The sequence below is a fragment of the Cupressus sempervirens genome, chromosome 11 (genome assembly GCF_028749045.1).
Source record: "Cupressus sempervirens isolate cs-2001-9-10 chromosome 11, ASM2874904v1, whole genome shotgun sequence".
Lineage (NCBI taxonomy): Eukaryota > Viridiplantae > Streptophyta > Pinopsida > Cupressales > Cupressaceae > Cupressus > Cupressus sempervirens.
Window position 1 is genome coordinate 567,676,580 of NC_143128.1, and position 22,594 is coordinate 567,699,173.

General features: G+C 33.7%; 1 protein-coding gene across 2 annotated transcripts in view; it reads right to left on the reverse strand.

The window, feature by feature from the left end:
- The window catches only part of LOC149530897 (POLLEN-EXPRESSED TRANSCRIPTION FACTOR 2), a 139,514-nt gene that overhangs the window by 48,867 nt on the left and 68,053 nt on the right, over window positions 1-22,594 (reverse strand). The window lies entirely within an intron of this gene.

A 22,594-nucleotide genomic window follows, 5' to 3' on the forward strand; every position in this document is an offset into this window, starting at 1 on the left:
TAAGTAAAAGCTCATGTTTTTGATGCAATGACACATTAGTGAAAGCTTACATTTTTCGTGTAATGACACCAAAAGGGTCCACTTTTGATTACCTTGTTTTTAAGTTGAAATTATATTCAATAACATGTAAAATGTTCACTTTTGATGGATTTTACATGTAATAGCATATTAAATGTCCACTTTTGATAACTTAAAGTGGTTAAATAAACATATATCAATTTAATTTCATTAAATTTTTACTTAAATGGGACATAAACCATATTTACATATCATATTAAAAATATAACATATAAATATCATTTAAAAAATAACATTTAAATGAGCATTTGATTTAAATGTCAAAAATTAAATTGAAATATAGTCTTTTTAAGTGAAAAATCAAAAAGTAACTCAACTTAAAATTATAACATAAAGTGCACTATAGTTACTTTTAAGTTTAAAATTTAATAATAAAGTAACTTAAAACATAACATAAAGTGAATTTTAGTTATATTTTTCAAAAAGTGAACGTCCAATTAAAAATATAACATGATATTTTTAATTTATGTTATTGCATCAAAAAGGTCCACTTTTGAGGCACTAAAATGGCCATATCTCTTGATTGACAACTCCGATTACGTTCTCGGTTAGATCAAATCGAAGGGGAAACCGAAAGCCATGACTTGAGCAAGAACAAAGGACTAAAAACCAACAAACACAAACTCAAAAGCAAAAAAAAGGACGATGAAGGCTTCAAAAATCAAGCAAAGGCTCAATAGAAAGCAAAACGAAAAAGACTTGACGAAAGCCTTCAATAAAATGATTTGATATGCGAATTGAAGTTGATTAATCAATCAACATTAAGCAATTGAGTATCAAATTCAACTTAGACAGATACGAAATTAGCTTGAAAAAGTTTCCTGTTGTTACCAACATTTTGTGGTGACAAAATGTAGGACAACATTCTGCACATTACATACTATGTGATTTGGAAGGGCACGTCACTAGCCGACTCATTTTCTAAACCACTGATAGCAGTGTTTCATTCAACATTGACATATTATTGCCTCTAATCGATTGGAGTTTGGTATCATTTATATTATTGAGCTTATTCCTTGCAGCTTCTTATAGACTAACCAACTTTATTGTTTGTTCTTATGAGTTGATGTTTCTTTAGTTCACACTCTTTTGTCTGATGTCGTGACCTTCTTCACATTAAAGCCTTCTAAACCTTGTTGGTGTCTTATTATTTTCTTTTTCTTATATGAATAAACTACAACCATTATTGTTCAGTTGATGGACGTAAATATTCTTCACATTCAATATAGTATACACACTATCGTCCTTAATCATCATTGCCCAACTGAATTTTATCTCATTCATCGCTATCTACTTCATTAATTAAACAAGCAAACTTGGACATCTTTGGCTTTACATCTATCTTCATGAAACAATGTGACATTCTTCCTCATACTTATTGAATATGTTGTCCTAGAACTTATTCAAGAATGCTATAGAAATGAGAAATGTGAAAGTTCCTAAATATAATATCTTGTGCAAAATTGAGTAAAGGATTCAAAGCAACTTGTATCAGAGATGTTGATCTACAAATAAGTATTTATTATCCTTGAGTATTGCATTCTTCTACTCATTATAAGTCTCTCTCTTATTTGTATTTCTATACATATTATAAGAGCTATTAGCCTTTATCTTTTCCTTTCTCTCCAAGTATGTTCTTGTAGGAAAAGGGATTGATATCAGATTCAGAGGGATTCTAACAATTTTTCAAAGGCAACATTGGATGAGGAGCTCAAAAGATTGATATTCAAAGGGGATTTGAAAATTCATGTGTGGCATGATTTAATGGGCCTGCCCCTGTGTACATCATGAGGAAGTGGCGACTTCCTAATGATTATCACTTGTATTTGTTGAAGTTATTGAAAGGTGATGATCTTACAATAACTTAATCTTCTATTATGATAAATATCTTATGATGTATAAGCAGATCGTGGTAGATGATAACTTGCATGGTGGATTAGTTTCTTAAACAGACCATGGCCTTCTTTTGTTATGGACGAATTATGATGTTTGAGACAATTCACATAGATGATAACTTGCCTGGTGGATTAAGTTCTTTAAATAAACCATGAATATTTATATGGTAAGTATTATTGAGGATACATTATCTATGGACATTTTTTGAGTACTTGGTGAATATCATGTGACTTGATATTTTGGGGCCATTACTCTTGATATCATGAGATGTTATCTAAATGGTGGATATCTTCTGATCAAAGATATCCTTAAAACTTGTCATTCCTAATTTTACATTAAGGTAATATAATACCTTGTGTTTATTCTCCCTAGCTAAGAGGAAGTGTTGATGTTTGGTAGCTTCAGTCGGATCAACATATAAGACAATACTAATCTAGATATATATATATATATATATATATATATATATATATATATATATATATATATATATATATATATATATATATATATATATATTTTTTTTTTTTTAAATTATTATTTTTTAATTAAATAAGAGATATAATATATACATATATATATATATATATATATATATTCATTTTATATGAAATATATATTATATATCTAAGTATTATTACAGTGGAAAAAATTATAAAATAAGACGAAAGAACTATTATATGTGTGTGTGTGTGTCATTATATTAAGTAACAGTGTGTATGTTAATGAATAAACATGTATCCTACGAAGGGACATGTTTTTCCATCTCTCATCCACAATATAAATAAGAGAGAGAACACTGACTTTGGAAACACATATCGTACAGGAAATGTTAATACAGTTACAACGATCTTAAAATTCAACAAGTTTTGTTTTTCCATAAACAATAAGAAAAATGGAGAAAAATCCCAAAGAACCAAAGGTCAAGAGAAAAAGAATAGGAAGTGAAAGAGCCAGAAGAGAAAGGTAAATTAGGATCTTCTTTACCTAGTACTAAAAAATTAGGGGATAAAACTCGCAATTTCCACAATCCATCATGTTAGATTGTTGCCTTTTTGGATTAAACTGTGTAGTTTTCCATCACCAATGTTTCAGATCACACTACATGATCCATCATCAGGATAAAGCAATAGATAGAGAGCAAATGATGCGTCATGTAACATGATTTACTCTCTATCTATTATTTCATCCTGATGATGGATCATGTAGTATGATCCAAAATGTTGATGATGAAAAACACACAGTTTAATCCAGAAAGGAAACAATCTAATTAGAGGATAGACAAAAGGCTACATAGGATATCTAGACACTGCATAGGGGATATGATATGTTTATGTTCCATTATAAGAGCAAAAACAGGCATGAATCAATATATAACCCTTGGAAGTTCAATTTAGAGAAACTGGAAGTTCCAAATGTCTTCATAAATGTTGACCTATTACAATTCCTTGCAAAGCACTATAAACTAGCAACTAAAGCAATTGGCAACGTTCAAGCGAACCTTTTTTAAACCATTGCCAGAGAATTTATTGTTGTGGTGTTTGACTTAGACAATACATGTATCACAAGATAAACTATGAGGATCTAATGAATGATTATACCAAGATGGATACCACACAAAAAGGCAGTGTAACACGGGGACTCACATCCACCCCCAAACCTCGAAGTACCCTTCCCCGAGACATCCGGCACCGGGTACTTGCGCACCCAAGTACCCCACCTCCACCATTCCGCAACCATGCTTCCACTGGAAAGGGTACTTGGATTTTTATTTGATTATTTTTTTTGAATGTTACTATTGGGTATGTAATATGTTACTATGTTGAATGTTCAATTGTTCTAGTTCATGTTGCAATTTGAATATGTTCAAATATTTTAATTTGGTATGTTCTACTGAAACATCATTTCATAACAAGCATTTCTAGTTCTATATGCATACTATACAACACCCCTCCCTGCCCCATCCTCCCCTTGCCACCGTCGCCCCGCTGTCCCGAAAATGAGGCCCATTTTCTCCCCATCTTGGGAAGTTATCCTAATGTCCCCACATCCCAACGTACCCTAGTACTGGGGTTACATTGTAAAAAGGTAGAAGCTGCCCTTACATAGACCTCGGGTGAATGCAAGTGATCTTGCCAAGCTTGAAGATAATGAAGAGCCTTTATTTCATGTAAAATTGTTTGAAAAATACCTTCACACTTATAATTCAGTTGGCCATGTCTTGGGTATGGAGGCCCCTGAATTCATGTCTATTCTTCCAACCGCTGTATAGAGCCATAGCGCTCACACATTTGATTATGCCTCCGATATGGTAAGAATGATTGATATAGGGTTAAAGCTTGTCAAAAATAACCATTCTTGCATATTTCAAACATTACTCTTTCCTTATGTGCATAGTATTATATGTTGGTTAAGAACTTAGAATGTGGCCAAAACAATTCAAAATTGTCGAAGTAGATAATGAGAATGTAATAACCCCCAACTGGTTATAACTTCGACAAACGCCAAATTCTTTTATAATTCAGTTGTTTGACATTTCGTCAAACACTTTGCAAACAAGCTCTGATACCACTGTAATAACCCAACTGACTCTCAAACAATTTGTGCTGAAGAATTGATTTCTATTGTTTTATTCTTGAGGATTTTCTATTTTGATACAACAATATAGCAACAAACTAGAAGATTTTGCAATATTAATTTCAACTCAAATATTTAGATATTACATAGGGAATATACAGCTGAAAAATTCCAGATTGCAATATCAACTTAGATATTGAGTGATTTCACAAAATACCAACAACCTAGTTGATAAAATATCCCCTATTAACTAAATCAACAATACCCAAAAAAAATAGAAGTTACAATCCCTGAACTTACAGGTAAGACATGCCTTGAAACCCTCTGAGATGAAAACTAGCAGCAACAAAGAATTCTTCGACAAACAAATGCAACTAAAGATTTCAAAAACGTTGCTCCCAAAGTGCAGTTAGAAAATAACACCCAACAATAAATATAAATTGGTGCTCAACCAACTCCAAATTAACCAGCACAAAATTTGATATAACAATTCCAGCGAATCCCTTCACAAATTCTAGAACAACCTCCAATAGCAAGAAAAATTAAACTTCTCCTTAGCAACAGTTAATACAGTAGGAGAAATGACAAATCGTATAACTCAACACAATTTGCCAAGCAATCTCAAAACTGAATCTACAATACTTTACCTATAGATCCCAAACCCTTATACTTCATCAATGACACAAATTTCAGAACTTCAGAAGTGTCACAAAGACAACAAAGAAGGGTAAGATAATCAAATAATTGGATTTTTTCTTATCAAATGTCCTCAAATTTATAATTTTCAAATGGCGCCAGTTTCCCAAAAGAACTCCACTTAAGAAGCTTTCTCTGCACAACATTAAAATATAATTAAGTGTCATTAATATAATTTAATAATTGCTTTTGGCTCCAAAAATGACCTTTTCTACCATAACTTATTATTCTGACATGCAAGGACACTATTTCTTGTTCCCATGATTTAAAACTTTTCGTCTTGATTCCAGTGAGCTATGATACTAAGGTGACCGACCAACAATACCAACAAAAATAGCAACCTCAGCGTATTTAGATGAATAATAATAATAATTCACCCATCTTGCGAAAACAATTGAAGAAGCATCAAAATCGAAATTTGACAACACCAAAGTGATCCTGATGATGAAAGATGATGAATGAACCTAATGGGGTGACTTACTATAAATAGACACTCCCTCCAAGATTCTTGGAGCCCAAACTGGAAGCCTAAAATAATAATTGAGACCACCAAACTCTAACTCAACCGAGTTCATCGGAACCAACAGTTTGATTTACTATAAATAGTAAGTCCCTCAATCGGAGCTTAAACACAGCATAGGCTGTTGAAAAGCTTATAACCCCACAATTGAGACCTTAAATCCCATTGTCAGCTCATGAGAGTCGCAATGGTGAACTGACCAAGCCAACTATAGGAACCTGCTAAAAATGGGGACATTACAGAGAATCAAAATTTGCCTATTTTGAATACAAATCAATGTGTTTTTGCTCCCAAAATTGCCATTCAAGGATATTGCAAAAAAAATCCCAAGAATGAGGAAGAAAACATGAGTTTTGCAGATCCAAACACATGCATTTCGTCGAAGATATCACTGTCCAGCCTCAAAATGCATAAAGAAAGACCAAAAATAGGCTTTTTTAGTAAGAAAGCATATGCTTTCTTCCCCAAAATTACCACTATATGCTTGTTAATACCAAATGCATGGAAGGATGAGTAAAGAAACAATTTTTGGAGTCAATAACATGTGCTTTTGACTCCAAAATTTCCATCATATGCTCCTTTATGCCCAAATGCAAGGTAAAATGGGCCAAAAATGAGTTTTTTGACGTCAAACACATGTGCTTTTGAATCGAAAATTGCAAACTTTAGCATTTTGGCTGTAATTGAAAGTAAAGACAGGGTTTTCAAGTGAAAAAACATATTATTTTCACTTCAAAATCGCCACCCAAGACATTGGCATCATTAATGTGGCTTTATGAAAGTAATGACGGGTTTTAGAAATGCAAAAGCATGTGCTTTTGAGTTGTAAAATCCCACCATATGCTTTTACAAGTCCAAACACCTCTATTGGAGAAATATAGACGGGTCTTTGAGATGCAACGGCACATCCAAGTAAAATGCATATGCTTTTGGGTTAAAATTCCCTACCCTTGGACATTTAAGTTATAACCCAAGTTAAAATGCATACTAGTGGACTTTTGGAATGCAATAACATGTGTTATTGGGTTCAAATTCCCCACTTACAAAGCCTTTAAGTCATCAAAGGTTTATAATAATAAGATTTATATATGAAAGAGCATATAAAAACTCATTGACACATGTTAAATGACAAATTTTTAAATAAAAATGTGTTATTGCATATGAAAAGCCCACCTTTATGCATTTGGGACTTAGATTTTATTAGAAGTGGGTTTTAGAAAATGATTCACATGTGGATGATATGCAATGAGTGATAAAATCCCCACCTTTAATGCATTTAAGCATAGTTGAAAAACTCGGCTTCGGCAATATCTCGGCTGGCCCAAAAAATATAAAAATGTCAAAATCGGCAAAAACTTGGCGAAAAAATCGACAATAAATCAGTACTTTTATCGAACATTTGAAAATTACAATTTTGTAGAATATTCTTAAAATGCACATATACAACAAATTTGTAGAACATATAATGATTTGAGATATCCACCATACATTAATCAAAGTGAAGAAATAGGTAGACTTTGAGGACCTAGCCAATAAACAACCAATTATAATTAGAAAGCGTTTAATGAGTGACAATTTAATATTTTATAAATTTGTTAAAATACAATTTTAAATCTACAAGGATCTATTATAAATCTATTAAAATCTAGTATATATCTATTAATATATATTATAAATCTATTATAGTATTACTATTAAAATATATCAATTATAAATCTTTTAAAAAATACTGTCAATACTATTATTATTATTATTATATAATAGTTAAAATAGTTAAATGAAACATGTTTGTAAATTTAAAAATACACGGTAAATAGTAAATTATTTACTACATTTTTATTTTATTTTTTATCAAAATGAAATAATAAATTATTTAATACATCTTTGTTTTTATAAAATAAATTAAGTTTTAAACAATTTTTTAAAATCAAATATATTACAATTACAAAAAACATTACGAACTAAAATAAATACCTAAAAGTCAATGGCACAATGCAGACAAATTTAATGGCAAGGAGGCAAGTCAAATGCAAACAAATTTAGGTCAGCTGTGAATGCTCGCCGAATGCAAGGAGAGGAAGATTGCTGGCGTTGAATGCAGGAGACCAAATGTCCTGAATGTCGTTGTGTCAAAAACTAAACCTCAAACCTAAAATTTCGATGACACTTCAACGATTTTTTACAGTGTTTTTCCGATTTTCGCACTATATTATTGGGAAAAATCACTACGGTTTTTTTGATTTAATTCAAGGCCGCATTTTTGTGCATTTTTTTCAGCCTGCAAATTTTTCCGCAAAATATCGCGGGTTTGGTGAAATATCACCATTTTTTTCAACTATGCATTTAAGTGTCTCATTTAACTAAATTTGATATATAACTATAGTTTTTAGTAAAGTAATACGAAAATAGACTAGAAAAAGAAAATCTTCATTAAGACCTTAAAAACTATTGGTTGAATCAACTCAGAATGGGCTAGAAATTTTAAATGGATGTCAAAATCCACTTTAGATATTAAAAATAATTTTATTTCATGCAATTGTCAATAAAAAAAACCACTTTTGTAGGATGTTTTTAAGAAGACGCGTTGTCCCTCTGAAATACCCTATCTTTTTCTTTTTAACTTGAGCTAGACAACTTTGTTTGAGACCTAAGTTAGCACAAAACAAGCGAAATTCCAAGGGATGTTATCCTAAGGGAAAAACAAGTTTGAAAACTACTAATAAGAAAGGGAAAAACGAAGAATAAACTTGAAGATTAGCAAAAATCAAACGCTTGCAATCAAAGAAGAAAAACTCATTTTGACGAGCATTTATAGGGATTAACTCATCATGACACTTTACTAATATGTTATAAGAAAGAGGGCGCTCCTACGAATTCATGAGAAAATTGTATAAGGTTGCCCCAAATTTATGATGTCAAAATCGTAGACAACAGATAACATTATAAGGCAAGGAGAATACACAACATAAATTGAATCCAAAAGTTGTAAATATAGTTTAGATTAATAAAGCTCAAATTAATGAAGGAAAAGGATATCTAAAAAAGACTTCATAGTTACACTGCCTTGGGAGATGGGGGGACAGCAAAACGAGGGGACAAGTTTCCAAGACGGGGGGTCAGAGGGGCCTAAATTTGGGGACGATGGGGGGATGGCGGCAAGGGACAGGAGAGGGGGTATATATATGCATATGGTAGTTAAAATACTAGTTGAAATTATGTATTACAATATAAGATATAAAGATGTAAAGAGCAAATACTTGAACATTGCATTGAATTGGAACATTGAACATTAAACATAAATAGTTGAATCTGCAAATAGTCAACATTGGAATGTCCCCCATCCTCGGTGGAGGTGGCAGAATCTGGTGGCGCCACTAGCAACGGGGGAACGGAGTCCCCAAGTCCTCAGTGCATTGAAGTCTCTAGGATGTTGAGCAAAAATGGGGGGGACGCGTCCCCTTGTTACTATGAAAAAAGTTCAAAAATGAGAGGTTATCAAAAATGAGAGGTTATTCATGAGAATACATCCTTGACGGGTAAAATTAAAGAAACACCCAAAGAACTGACATATCAATTGACACAACAAGAAGAGTCGCATTAGAAGAGCAAAAAAGAAAGATGAAGATCCAACAACTGAATACATGAGTGAGAAATATCAGTTTTGAAGCAAGTTTTGTGTAATGTCCTTCCCTAACTAAGGTCCCAACATTTTTTATAATTTAGTTAAATGCTAGTTAGACCCACGTTAGCATTTAATTATAAACATTTATTTCACATATGCTTAAATACTTTCTATTTCATTAAAAAGGTAGTATGTCCTTGTTTTTCTAGTGGGGGTTAAATAAATGAATGGGATTAAAAGAATACTCTATTACAAAGAGGTAGATTAAAAGGGATGTGTATCTGAATCATTATCTTCTTATATAATGTCATCTTGATTTGCTACGTCATCATTTTCTGTTGCCATGCGTATTCCAAGTGTCATCTCATCACAGATGTTAGCCTTTGTATTTCCACATGTATTTGATTCCATAATGTCAATACAACCATCACTGCATATTGAGTCAACTCCATTTTCAAAGAATTCATTATTGATCATATCATCTCTAGTATGCAGTGCACTATTATTTATATCCTTCTTTGTATTTCCTTTCTTCTTATTTACATTCCTTTTTCCCATGTGTGCTCACAAGATCTACCTTCAAGCGGTTAGGCTTTATAGAAGGAACCGGCTCTGATACCAACTGAAGAGCACACGATTATACTGAGGGGCGGGGGGAAGTCTAAATCAATATAATAAAACTTTTGCACATTTAAATTTTTTTATCCAATTAATTACTTTAAATAATGAAATCAACAATTATGCACTTAAACACAATGACACAAGATTTACTTGGAAACCCAATGCAGCAAAAAACCATGACAATAAATGCTTTTATATATACTTTGTTCTTTTACAATGTATTGTAAGCTTTGACCTACTAGAGGCTCCAACCCCTAGGTTTATGAGTACCGACTCACTGAAAGCTCCCACACTTTGCAGGCTCTGACCTACTAGAAGCACCAACCCCCACTACTTGTCTTCGTGAGCACCAGCCCCCCGCACACAAACTTCTCTTCTACCTTGACTATGTTGCTTGCTTCCATTGATGATGGATACTTCAATTTGTACAACTTCAATTCTTTAATCTGATATCTATGAAATTCTTTAACTTTTACTCTTCATAAAATATTCTTTTCTAACTACACCCCTCACACTTCCTTTTGTAATTTCTTATATGAATATATAAATCAGATTAAAAACTGATCATATATATTTCTTCTTTTTCTCACTTATATCCTTAAACTATTTTTATATTTTTATATTTATCAGATTTGAAATTCTGATCAAATACATATCCTCTGTCCTTTTCTTATTTATTCTTCTTTCTTGCCACTCACTCTCCTTAAATCATCTTCTTCTCTCTCACATATAAATATATAAATCGGATCAACAATCTGATTATATATATTTCATTATATTACCCTTCTTCCTTTCTTATCTTTCACATGCTGACTTCATATATTCTTTCTGCTCCCACACTTCTCTTTCTTTATTGTTTCTTTTTCATTCACCTTTCTTCAAATGATATATTCTCTTCTTATATCTATTTGCTCCAAAAGAAAGTCATGTCTCTTGGCAAAAGAGACACTTCACACCTTATCATTGTAAACTTTTAATTGAACCTTTTCATTAAATTATTTTCTTACCTTTACTATAATCTCAATTTAATGGCACCCTTTTGTAATATAAGAATGACATTATTTTTCTTTAATTGCATGACTTACTCAACCAATCTTGATTAGAACTGCATAATGCAAATACCATTTAACTATTGACAGCAGGCTCCTTCAAAAATAATTTGCTGTGGTGATCTGGATGGCATCAATCTTTCAAAACCGCCAATGCCATCGTTGCACTTATATTGCTTTTGTTGATGCTTAACTCTTCCAAAGGATATCGCATAAGATTCTTTAGTATCATTGAATAATCCAAACAATTAAATATTTCTATGGATCTTCACATGCATATATGTCTGGACTTAGAAGACTGATTTCACACTATTTAATATATATATTTCCCGAACATTTGTTGTTGCCGTAGCCTGAGCATAGTATCAATTCCTTAAATTGTTATGTTGTTTTCTTCTCTGTGGCTGTTAACTTTGACTTTGTCCAGTGTTGAGTCTTTGTTTCTTCTTACGGTAGAAAAACACAACTGGAATATGGATTTCTGTATACAAATATCCCTGCCAATCATAATCTTTTCTTCAATCCACTTATCACTGCTATAAAAAATAATCATCGCATATCTGCTGTGGGTGTTTACACATCTAAACTGGCATTTTTCACATCATTTTTCTTCACACAATAATTACCTTGTGTGATGTGGCTTTACTTCCATCTTTTGAGCAACTTGTATTAACCATATATAATATAGTTCTCTTACTATATCGGGCCATTACTAATGCGGAAACTCCATCGAGACTTATAAAAAACGTGTCTACAAGTTGTCTTCTATTTGAATCTTTGCTTCCATCACTACTCCCACTCTTTTTCATTATTTACAATCAATATTGTAACACTTGTTCACTATTGTTGTGATGTGGAGCCTAATCAGACTCGAAGGTTTATTCGGTGCGGTCTTTCTCCCCATATTATTTCTACGGGAGTTTGGATGCAATGGGCAGCACCCCTGTGGGGTCCTGGGGGCGCTGCCCTAGGTGCACTCCCTGTCGCAATACAGGGTGGGGTTGAGGGACAACACCCTTGCGGGGTTTTTCGGGAACAATGCCCCCAAAGCCAAAAAAGACCTTATATTGTAAAAGGCGTCAGCTGCTATTTTCTTATTGGACGACTTATTCTAGCCCTAATTGTGTAAGCGGAAGAACCTTGTATAAGAGGGCTTAGGGTTAGGGATTTCATAATGTAATGGTGATATTGTAGCTTCTTGCAGCGGTATTGAACTGTAAGGGATTGTGGATTGTAATCAATGGATAATAATAATATTGGAATTGTTGTTGGTGGACATAGCCTAGAGATTGGGTGAACCACGTTAAATCTTGGTGTCTTGTGTTCTCATCTGTGTGATCTATTATTTTCTAATATTGGTTATTTTTGCATGTAACTGTTATTTCTGTCTGAGGTTAACCCTAACAACTATAGCCTTTGTGTTCGTATGTTGTTTGATATGTCATTGCTACTGATTTTAATTATCACTGCACATCTGCTCAAGATAATAGATATGTATGCCATTGTCACTTCATCCCTGTGTGTTCTTTATTGCTGCCGGTTAGACTTTGCTTTAATGCATTGTTGACTAACATTGTTTGGTTTTAACGATACATAGAAACATCCCCTTTGGCATAGTATATGCTGAGAGATCAATCCAAAACACTTGGCATGAACATTGTCTCCGCTAAATTTTTTGATTTGGATTTGTTGCATTCAATATTATAACTGTCTGTACATCATTGATACTTCTCATCTGTTTGTTTTTGGACACCTCACAAGATAAGAAATCTGAGAATAGAGATGCACTCTACTATATAGATCATTCTCTGTATAGTATGCTCTTCTCAATTATTAATAATCTTAACACTTAAAGTAACTTCTCATCTTCCCCGTTGTACAATTTCATTTTGTATATCTTATCACTACAATCAATCCTTTTTTTGCTGGAAACTTGTCAATCTCTTCTCAGAAAAGTTCAATCATTGTCTTCATTGTTTTCAATACTTATAAGCTTTATTGAAATATTTCACTTCTTTATATGTACTTAGTATTGTTGTACAATTTTAATATATATCATTATTCAACATATATTGTATATAGTCTTTAACTATCACTGCCTTATAACTACTGGCTGCCTTATTCCCTATTAGTGTCACACTTTATGTTTATTCATCATTTTAATATTAACCAGCTTCTTATATTTGACTTCAATGAGGGCTGCATCTTCATACCTTTGACATTGATGAAAACTCGTAGTTTTGTTCATGGTCTTTGATATCAATGACAATAATTCCATCAAGCTTACCACCACTGTTCAGTGATGATAAAGGTTTGAGGAATCAGGATGAATGGATAGCAAAGTGTGAGTTAATGCTTCCAGATACGTTAGAAGATATAAAGAATGAGGAGGCTGTATATAAGAAGACCCACAATCACCAAGAAAGGATGATCAGCATTGAGTTCTCTGCAAGAGATATTGTCAATGATCTTCATACATATTCAACACAGGAGTGCCTTAATCATATTTCCCAAGTTCATTTATGCACATTGGAGCATAATCTTTGTCATGTTTTATGTTGTTAATTTTTGCAAAGTTGTTTAATTCAAAAGACACTATGATCAATGACCTTTTCAAAAACTGCTATATAGTTAGGCATGTATTGAAAAAAAGATTAGAAGGTAGAAATATGAAATATAATTAAAGGGCTCTTTTCTGCATATGTTGTGGTTCATGGATTTTCTCTAATCAATTCAGTTTTTCTGTGGTTTTAGTTCCAGCAACTAGAGCCGATTTGAAGTTCTTACATCAGAAGTTGTCTTATGTTATATTCATTTGGATATCAAGGGTGTTTCAGATCAGTTTTAAAAATAGATTTTATTATATAATTTATTTAATTGGTTCTCCCAAGAAAAGATTAAATTCAAGTAGATAAGTTATCATAGCATAGATAGCTTAATGGGAGCCATGAATTTCAGAGAGTTCATTAGGTTGGGCAACTAGAGGTTGATGACAGAATGATTGGCAAAGCCATAGAGTGATCTGATGTGGCTCATGGGATTTTGGCTATCTATGTTGGAGCACTCCTATGATAGATGAACACTATGATGGTAATCTCTCCCTTGCAAACTTTCATACACTTTAAGAAGCCATTAAAATAATGAAACAAATCTATTAACAGTTATTGGCTGACATAGACTATCTTCTCGAGTGGGGTTGCATTTGCTATGATGCACTAAGGGGGAAAGGTGAGGAGTTATATGGGCTCACTCATGAGTTGGGAGTGACTAAGGATTCACTGGAGAAAGCACAATTGGCCCTTCGTGAGACTTGGTCATGTGTTGAGGACCTTACCACGGAGTTGAGGTTGGTACAATCTTCACCAGCTACAAATAAGGTACAGTCATCCATAGTGGCAATTAGTGATGACCTTATATCTACAAGTTGTGGTGATGGGTGTGTTGAAGATGTAGCTTCATCCATTATAAAGTGGACAGCAATAATTTTAGTTGGAAGGAGTATATTGGGTGAGAGCAATAAAGAGTCACTGGTTGCATCAAATTCTCCTGAGGCCAATATTATGACAAATGATGCAGGTCAGATTACTGATAGCTCTTATATAACAATGGTGGATCCTCCAGAGTGTTGTGTTAGTACATGACGCTAGTCCATCATCTACATAGGGTACACGCAGAGTATCATCTAGTTGGGTAGATGGCTCTCATGTTGATTTGTTTCCCTCTCTTGGAAGCAAATATGCTACTTCATCTCATGCAATTGATGGTGATAAACAACATGTGTCACAGAGTCAAAGTGACCAGCTGAGGGTTGCAAGAGAACACGATGAGTCTACTTGAAAGCTTGTAATTTCACGAGGGATTGTTTGAAGTAACTAAGGATACTCTAATCTGAGGTTCTCGTGAGATCAACCATTTGGTGGGAGCGATTCTAGATACTTTGACTAAAATGCTTCCTCGTAGAGATTTCATGATTAGGTTTACAACGAGGGTTACCACAAGCCCTGCCCAATCAGTTGTTCGAGGTTACGGGTTGGAGTCATCTTCTAAGTCCAAGCTTGTCAATGATGAGAAATTGATAAAAATTGAATCCTTTTACGATGACTATACAATGCGGAGTGCTCTTTGCTGTCCTACATTTTGTCACTACAAAATACAAGTAACAATACAAAACTTTTTTGAACTAGTTTCGCATCTCTCTAAGTTGAATTTGATATTCAATTGCTTAATGTTGGTTGATCAATTGACTCCAATTCGCATATCAAATTCTTTTACTAAAGGTTTTTGTCAAGTCTTTTTTGTTTTTCTGTCTGTCAAGCCTATGCGTGATTTTTGAGGCCTTCATCATCCTTTTCTTTGCTTTTGAGTGTGCATTTGTTGGTTTTTAGTCCTTTGGTCTTGCTCAAGTCATGGCTTTCGATTTTCCCTTCGATTTGATCTAACTTAGAGCGTAATTGTAGTTGTCAATCAAGAGATATAGCCGTTTTAGTACCCAAAAAGTGGACCTTTTTGATGCAACAACACGAATTAAAAATATCATGTTATATTTTTAATTGGACATTCACTTTTTGAAAAATATAATTTAAATTCACTTTATGTTATGTTTTTAAGTTACTTTATCATTTGAATTTTTACCTCAACTAGCTATAGTGCACTTTATATTATATTTTTAAGTTGAGTTTACTTTTTAATTTTTCACTTGACTATTAACTATATAGTTCAATTTAATTTTTACCATTTAAATCAAATGCTCTAGTAGATATTACTTTTTAAATGATATTTACATGGTATGTTATTAATGTAATATGTAAATATAATTTATGTCCCACTTAATTAATATTTTAATGAATTTAAATTGACATGTGCTTATTAAAATCATTTAAAATCATTAAAAGTGGACATTTTATATGACATTACATGTAAAATCCATCAAAAGTAGACCTTTTTCATGTCTTTGTATATTAAAGTCATCAAAAGTGGACCTTTTTGATGCCATTGCATATAACTCACTTGAAATGTGCAATCACATCAGAAAGGTGAGTTTTGTAACTTAGATATGTTATTGCACCCAAAATGTGAGCTTTCACTTAAAATATGCAATCTCCCTAAAAGATGCGTTTTGCACTCCCAAAAGGTGCATTTTGCACTATGGAGGGATTTTTAAAACATGCAATGACCATGAAAAGGTGCGATTTGCATCTTAGCATGCTTTTAATATATGCTATGGACACTAAAAGGTGCGTTTTGCACTAAAAGGTCATGTTCTTGCCCTCAATAAATCCACTTTTGGACGAACACATGCAAAGAGCCTCCAAAAACCCGTTTTTGAAGATTGTGGGAGATTTACTTTATGGTTTTTCACGAAATCTTCTCTACTAGGGTCATTTTTGCCTAGGCATGGATTTTCAAGCAATGAAAATCAATTTATCTTGCTAAAAAACATTTTTTCAAACTCCTTCCAAGGGCACGTTTTTGGAAACATCTTCAAAAAACTCCATTTTTGGCTCACGTTTTGGCCCAAAGAAGAATTGATTTGACATTTTTAAAGTGTTTTACATTGCATTTTGACTCATGTTTTGGTGTTTAACAGCCAAAACATTTTTGTTACATGTCTTGGAGAAACACGTTTTTGGACAAAATGTCCCACATACATGTGCAACCAAAAACATTGAGATTTAGAGCAAAGATAGGGCATGTTTTTGGCATCTACCATTAAAAATGCCTCATTTGCTGCCTTCTCCATTTCAAATTGCAAAGTTTGAAAAAGTCCAAGTGTTTTTGAAGAAATTTTCAACTTTGGAGCGTTTCCCTCCCATTTATGGCAGTTAATCTTCATGTACGTGGACATTTTCTTTCTTGCTATTTAATTTGTGCTTATCTTGCTGATTTTATGCATGTTGTTGCTTAATGATTGCCACTTGTTGAAATTGATACCATGGAAAGTCCATTTTTCCTTTAAAAATGATGAAAATGTTCATTTTCACGTGTTTGATTTTTTCTCAAACTCCAAATTCGAAATTGCATGTTGAAGTGCTTTCCATATTCTCATGTTTGAGTCATTTGCCAAAGATGCATTTTTATTTTAAAGTTCTTGTGTTTTGTGTGTTTTCTTTCCTTTTTTTTTCACTTTGGAGAAGTTACAAGTTCTTTCCCAAGAACTTGTTCTTGTTTCATTTCATGCGAAAGCATCATCACATTCCATTTTCATCTTCCATGTCACAACACTTTCATCTCATCTGACAAATGCAATTACATGTTTTCCATCTCATTCACCATCTGCACATGCATGTAATCTCATTTTCCACTTCCATTTTCACTCATCTAACTTTTTGTATCCACTTACACAACACGATTACATGAAAAAGCTTTACGTGTCACTGCATCTCCAAAACCCGTTTTTAACTTAAAGTCACTTTTTGAAAAGTCAAAAAATGTCATTTTCATTTTTAAATGTACTTTGACTTCACCCTTTCACCGAAGATGACTATAAAGTTCATTTTCCCTCTCCCATTTTCCATTTTCATCTCTCCATTTGCACTCATGCCTTCATGAGCAAATATATGTTTTTCCATTTTTCGTGTCTTACCATGCTTCATATCTCATCCGTTATCCGCACTTACATGTAAGCTCATCCTTCCTCCGCATTTGCATCTCATCTCACTTTCCATCTCCCTTTGCATGTTGCACTTACATGTAATCATTTTTCACGCAATAACATCTTGAAAACCCTAAGTCACATTTGAAAATCAGCAATCTTCATCTGCACTCATTCCCATGCATTCCACCTTCACACGTATCCATTCCTTTTCGTTTCATTCCATCATCTATTTTCCACCTTCATAACACTTCATTCCTTATTTCATCTCAATTCACATTTCATCTCCATTCACTACGTATGTATATGATTTCGTTTTTTGAGATCATTTCATTGGATCTACAAAGCCTCCAATATGTATTCGAACCTTTGTTGCTGCTCGAGAATTGTAAAAACCCGAACTGGCTCCCAATTTGAACAATGATGCACAAACTCTTATTTGCAATATTTAATTGTTCTCCAATTTATTTTAAATTTTCCCAAGTTGATGAGTTACAAGAAGTTTGAAATGATGTTATAAATTTAGACTATAACTAGAAATAGATTCTTTGCATTTGATATGAAAACGACAAATCAAAAATATATGTTTTAATAATGGCACCCGGCTGCAAGTAATTTGCGAATTTATTAAATTGAGAAAATGACCAACCATGCATAAAATTGTACAAATCCTTTGCCGGCTATAACTTTATAACACCAATTTCTTTAATATTTAATGATTAAACATTCTAGCAAACACTTGTATAGCAGCCTCAAAACCACTGTTAATGACATAGCTAGATGTGAACTGTCATGCCACAGTAGTCAAGCCAAATACTGAAAGGATATTTTTAATTAAATATCAACCTATAATTTATTATTCAAACCTTTAGAGTTACAGACATACACTCAACAAGGATAATGAGGAAATCTGTAATTACACTACCCAATTGCAATAATACAATTCTAGCATACACTTATTGGTAAACCATGTGCAAGATATAAGAAGAACCTGATTTGATAATGTCAATGATTGGCCATAATATCATAATCGCAATCCAGATTGAAGTCAGCTCAATTTGCAACCTCTAGAATTAAATGACTTGCAACGTGCATGTAATGATGACCCCGCAAACCTGATCTGCAACCTTAAATTGCCTAACCGCAGCTCTAAATAACTTATTGGCAGCTCAATTAGTTGTTGACTGCAGATGCAAGCTCTAGACTACACCACACGGCTTCTAGACAGTTGTTACACACCAAGCACAGGCTGTGAGCAATGTCTGGGCACTAATATTGCTGACGTCTGACCTTTACCAAGTGATTGCCTTCCGTGTCAACCCTGGCTGCTGGGATTATTGAATACGCAGACTCCCAATATCAGATTCAACCTCCAAAGTAAGCATTTAGCAGAAAAAGTAAACGTTCACACATATAATCTTTCAGTAGTATTCTCCTTAGCCACAGTGTGCTACAGTAAGGAAAATATTTAGCAAATATCAGATCCATTATACCTCAGCAATGGAATGAAAAACATTTCTTAGATACAGTGATGAACAGTAGATAAGTTAGGCAATCTTAGCTATTCTTAGCAGCCAAATTGCAAATGCAATTCTTAGAATTTTCAACCCTTATACATCAACAAGGGCATACAATTCAAAACCTAGGAAAAAGCCATGAAGGCACAAAATCAAATATATAATCAAGCATTTTTTTCCCAATGCAATGAGCTCTCATTTATAAGCTTTTGTTGGCCAAAGTTTCCTTAAAACTCCACTTTAGATATTGTGAAAGTTTCCCAAAAGAACTCAACACTAGAAACTTTCTAACTCGCTTTTTAGAAATATCTTTTAAAGTTATTATTATTAAAATATAAACATTATTATAATAATGCAACTTAATGATTAATACACAAATAAGAGCTCATGCAATTATTACTTTATTAACTGTAGGTGACGATCAACTGCTGAAGCCACCCATTGCACTACCAAAAATAGCAACTGCCAAAAATAGACTTACTAAAAATAGTAAGTCCACAACTGAGACCCCCAAAACACCCTGTCAGCTCACGAGGGTCGCTATGATGAGCTAACTCCATAAACTAAGTAGACCTGCCAAAAACAAGAACATTACAAAAACCTCAATACAATTTTAAATAGTGAATTGAACTTGAATTGAATTGTTTAGAAAATGGCCATCTCTCCTTATATCAACTCATAGCTGAGACGTGGATGCTCAATCACCTCCAGCAGTGATGGTGATGCCTCCAACAACACTCCAATCAGCTACCATCAACAATAAATAGTTCCCACACCCACCCACGTCTATGGTTTGCTGAAACATGTGACCAACTACAAACCGCAGGCCTAAAACAAGGTATGTTAGCTTCTCCCTGCTGCCACAGCTCAAACACCAAGGTATTAAGGCCAAGTGGCCTTCACTATGATGTCGTCTGCCCACTTCTAGAAATCACTTCTTGCTTTCACCCACATCTGCCAATACTTGATGAAATTCGTAGCTTCCAAGTATCAATACATCCAGCAACACAAATGTAGACTCTCAACAATAAATCATAAGCCTACACTTACAAATCTCCAAGCCAGAGGAGTCACAGTAGGAGATTTCAACAATTGTTTACCTCAACACAATTGTTAATGAGAACCTCAAAATTTCTTCAAACCCTCAGCCAGATGATATGAGCAAAGAAAATATATAATTCAAAAATATTCTCCTTAGCCACAAGAATACAATAGGAGAATGTTGACTAATTATATACTTGAGCACAATTGCCAAGAACTTCTCAGACGAGATCCTTATACTTCAGCAAGGGCTCACAAGTCAGAAATCAGGAAAAAGCCACAAAGGCACAAAAAATAAATATATATTCAAGCGTGTTTTTTCCAATGTATTGAGCTCTCATTTATAATATTTCGTTGGCCAAAGTTTCCTAAATAACTTTGTTGGGTGGATATTTTGCAACCTACAGTTTTGGGTAAAAATCCAGTCGCAAAATATGATAACTAGCCACAGCATGTGAGACAGCGTCTCTCCTACCTTAAGGGGAAGGCTCCCCCTTCTTGTTGTTCCTTGGATCAACTCAAGGTAAGCAAGAAGTCGAGATTTTGTAAAAATGGGTGTTACCAATATCCTTTCTTCTTAACTTTCAAGAAAGAATCCACTTACTCGTGAAGCGAGTAATGGGCAGGGTGAATCTCTAACTACACTTATATCAAGAGCTGGAAACAGTGATACCGATAAACCTTCACTAACTCAAAGGCTAGCTGAAAATGTACTGGTTTGGCTCTAAGTCTGGTCGTACTTCTATATGGAAAATTTTTACAATTAGGGCACAGAGACTCCTAAAAGTAAGAATAACTTAACTATTTTGCGAATTAAGAAAGAAGTATAAGCTACAAACAAAGCTTCTAGCCATATATTTCCACAACCGCTCCCAATCAAAGCTTCGGCTCCGATTGCTTCTTAAATCACTATGCTCTTTTATTGAACACACAATAATAACATGAATCAAGACAATAGGCACAAATTACAGACAAAGCTTCTAATTTGCTCTATCACAATTGCTTCCAGTCAAAGCTTCGAATCCAATTGCTTATTTTATTAACTTTTCTCCCAAATTCGTACTACACAATCAAAGTTATGCTTGCACAAATATGGCAGAGCTTTCTTGCATAAAACAAAAGATGATTTTTACAATAAGAGGGCACTCCTTTATATAGGCACAGGAGTTGAGAGAAAGGTGGAGGAAAAAGTGGGTGCAACTCAACCAACTTTGACCTAACCTAACTACAAGTGAAAATATAGGGTTGCATGCAACTGCACGTGCAAGTACCAATACATCTTTTCATGTACATGCAACTCGCATTACATGTAATTACATATGTAAGTCGTATTACATTCTCTTCAATTACAAACATGAAAGAAGAAGAAAGAAGATGGAAGAGAGTTGAAACAATTCTAAAGGGCCTTGTACTTGACGATGCAATCCCGAATGATCACAAGATCGGAATTTTTTGTACTTTGTACCGCTGCATTCACCTTGATAACCATGGTGTTGCATCTTTTGATAACCTCTAACTGTGATGAATTATCCATTGTCATGTGGAAACTTGATGTGATCTTGCATTTCTCGCTCAAGTTGTTGTGAATTTTCCTTTGAGATCAACACAAATTGGAGTCTAACACTTCGAAAACCTTCTTGACGATGTCCGGATGTAAAGTCAGAATAACTTTCGATCAGCACCTTTAACTCCTTTTTTTTTTGAAGTAAAGTACTTGGTGGATAGGAATTCGTATGAGTGACAACTTTTTGACATTTTAAAAAGTGACTTGGGCTTTCAAGATGTCATTGCATGGAAATGGATTACATGTAACTACGACATGTAATGAGGAATGGAAAGATGAGATGAAATGCTAAGGTAGATGGTGGATGAGCTTTTACATGTAAGTGTGAATGGAAGATGAGGTGCAAAGCATGGAAAGATGTGAAAACATGTATTTGCTCATGGAGGCGCAAATACATATGGAGAGATGGAATTGCAATGTAACTTGATGCAAAGTGAACTTTATAGTCATCTTTTTAGAAAGGAGAAATCGAAATACATGGGAAAACATGCATGTGCGGATGGTGAATGAGATGGAAAACATGTAATCGCATTTGTCGGATGAGATGTGTTGTGACACGGAAAGATGGAAATGGAATGTGAAGTGAACTGAAACGTGCTCAAATTCTTGGGAAAGAACTTGCAATTTCTTTCAAAAGAAGAAAAACGAAAAAAACAAGCAAGCAAAACGCAAAAACAAACACATGCTTTTGGCAAAAGACTCAAACATGTCAAGATGCAATGCACTTCAACACACAAATTCGAATTTGGAAATTGGGGAAAAAACCAAAAACAAGAAAACGAACAATTTCATCATTTTTAAAGAAAACTGCACTTTCCATG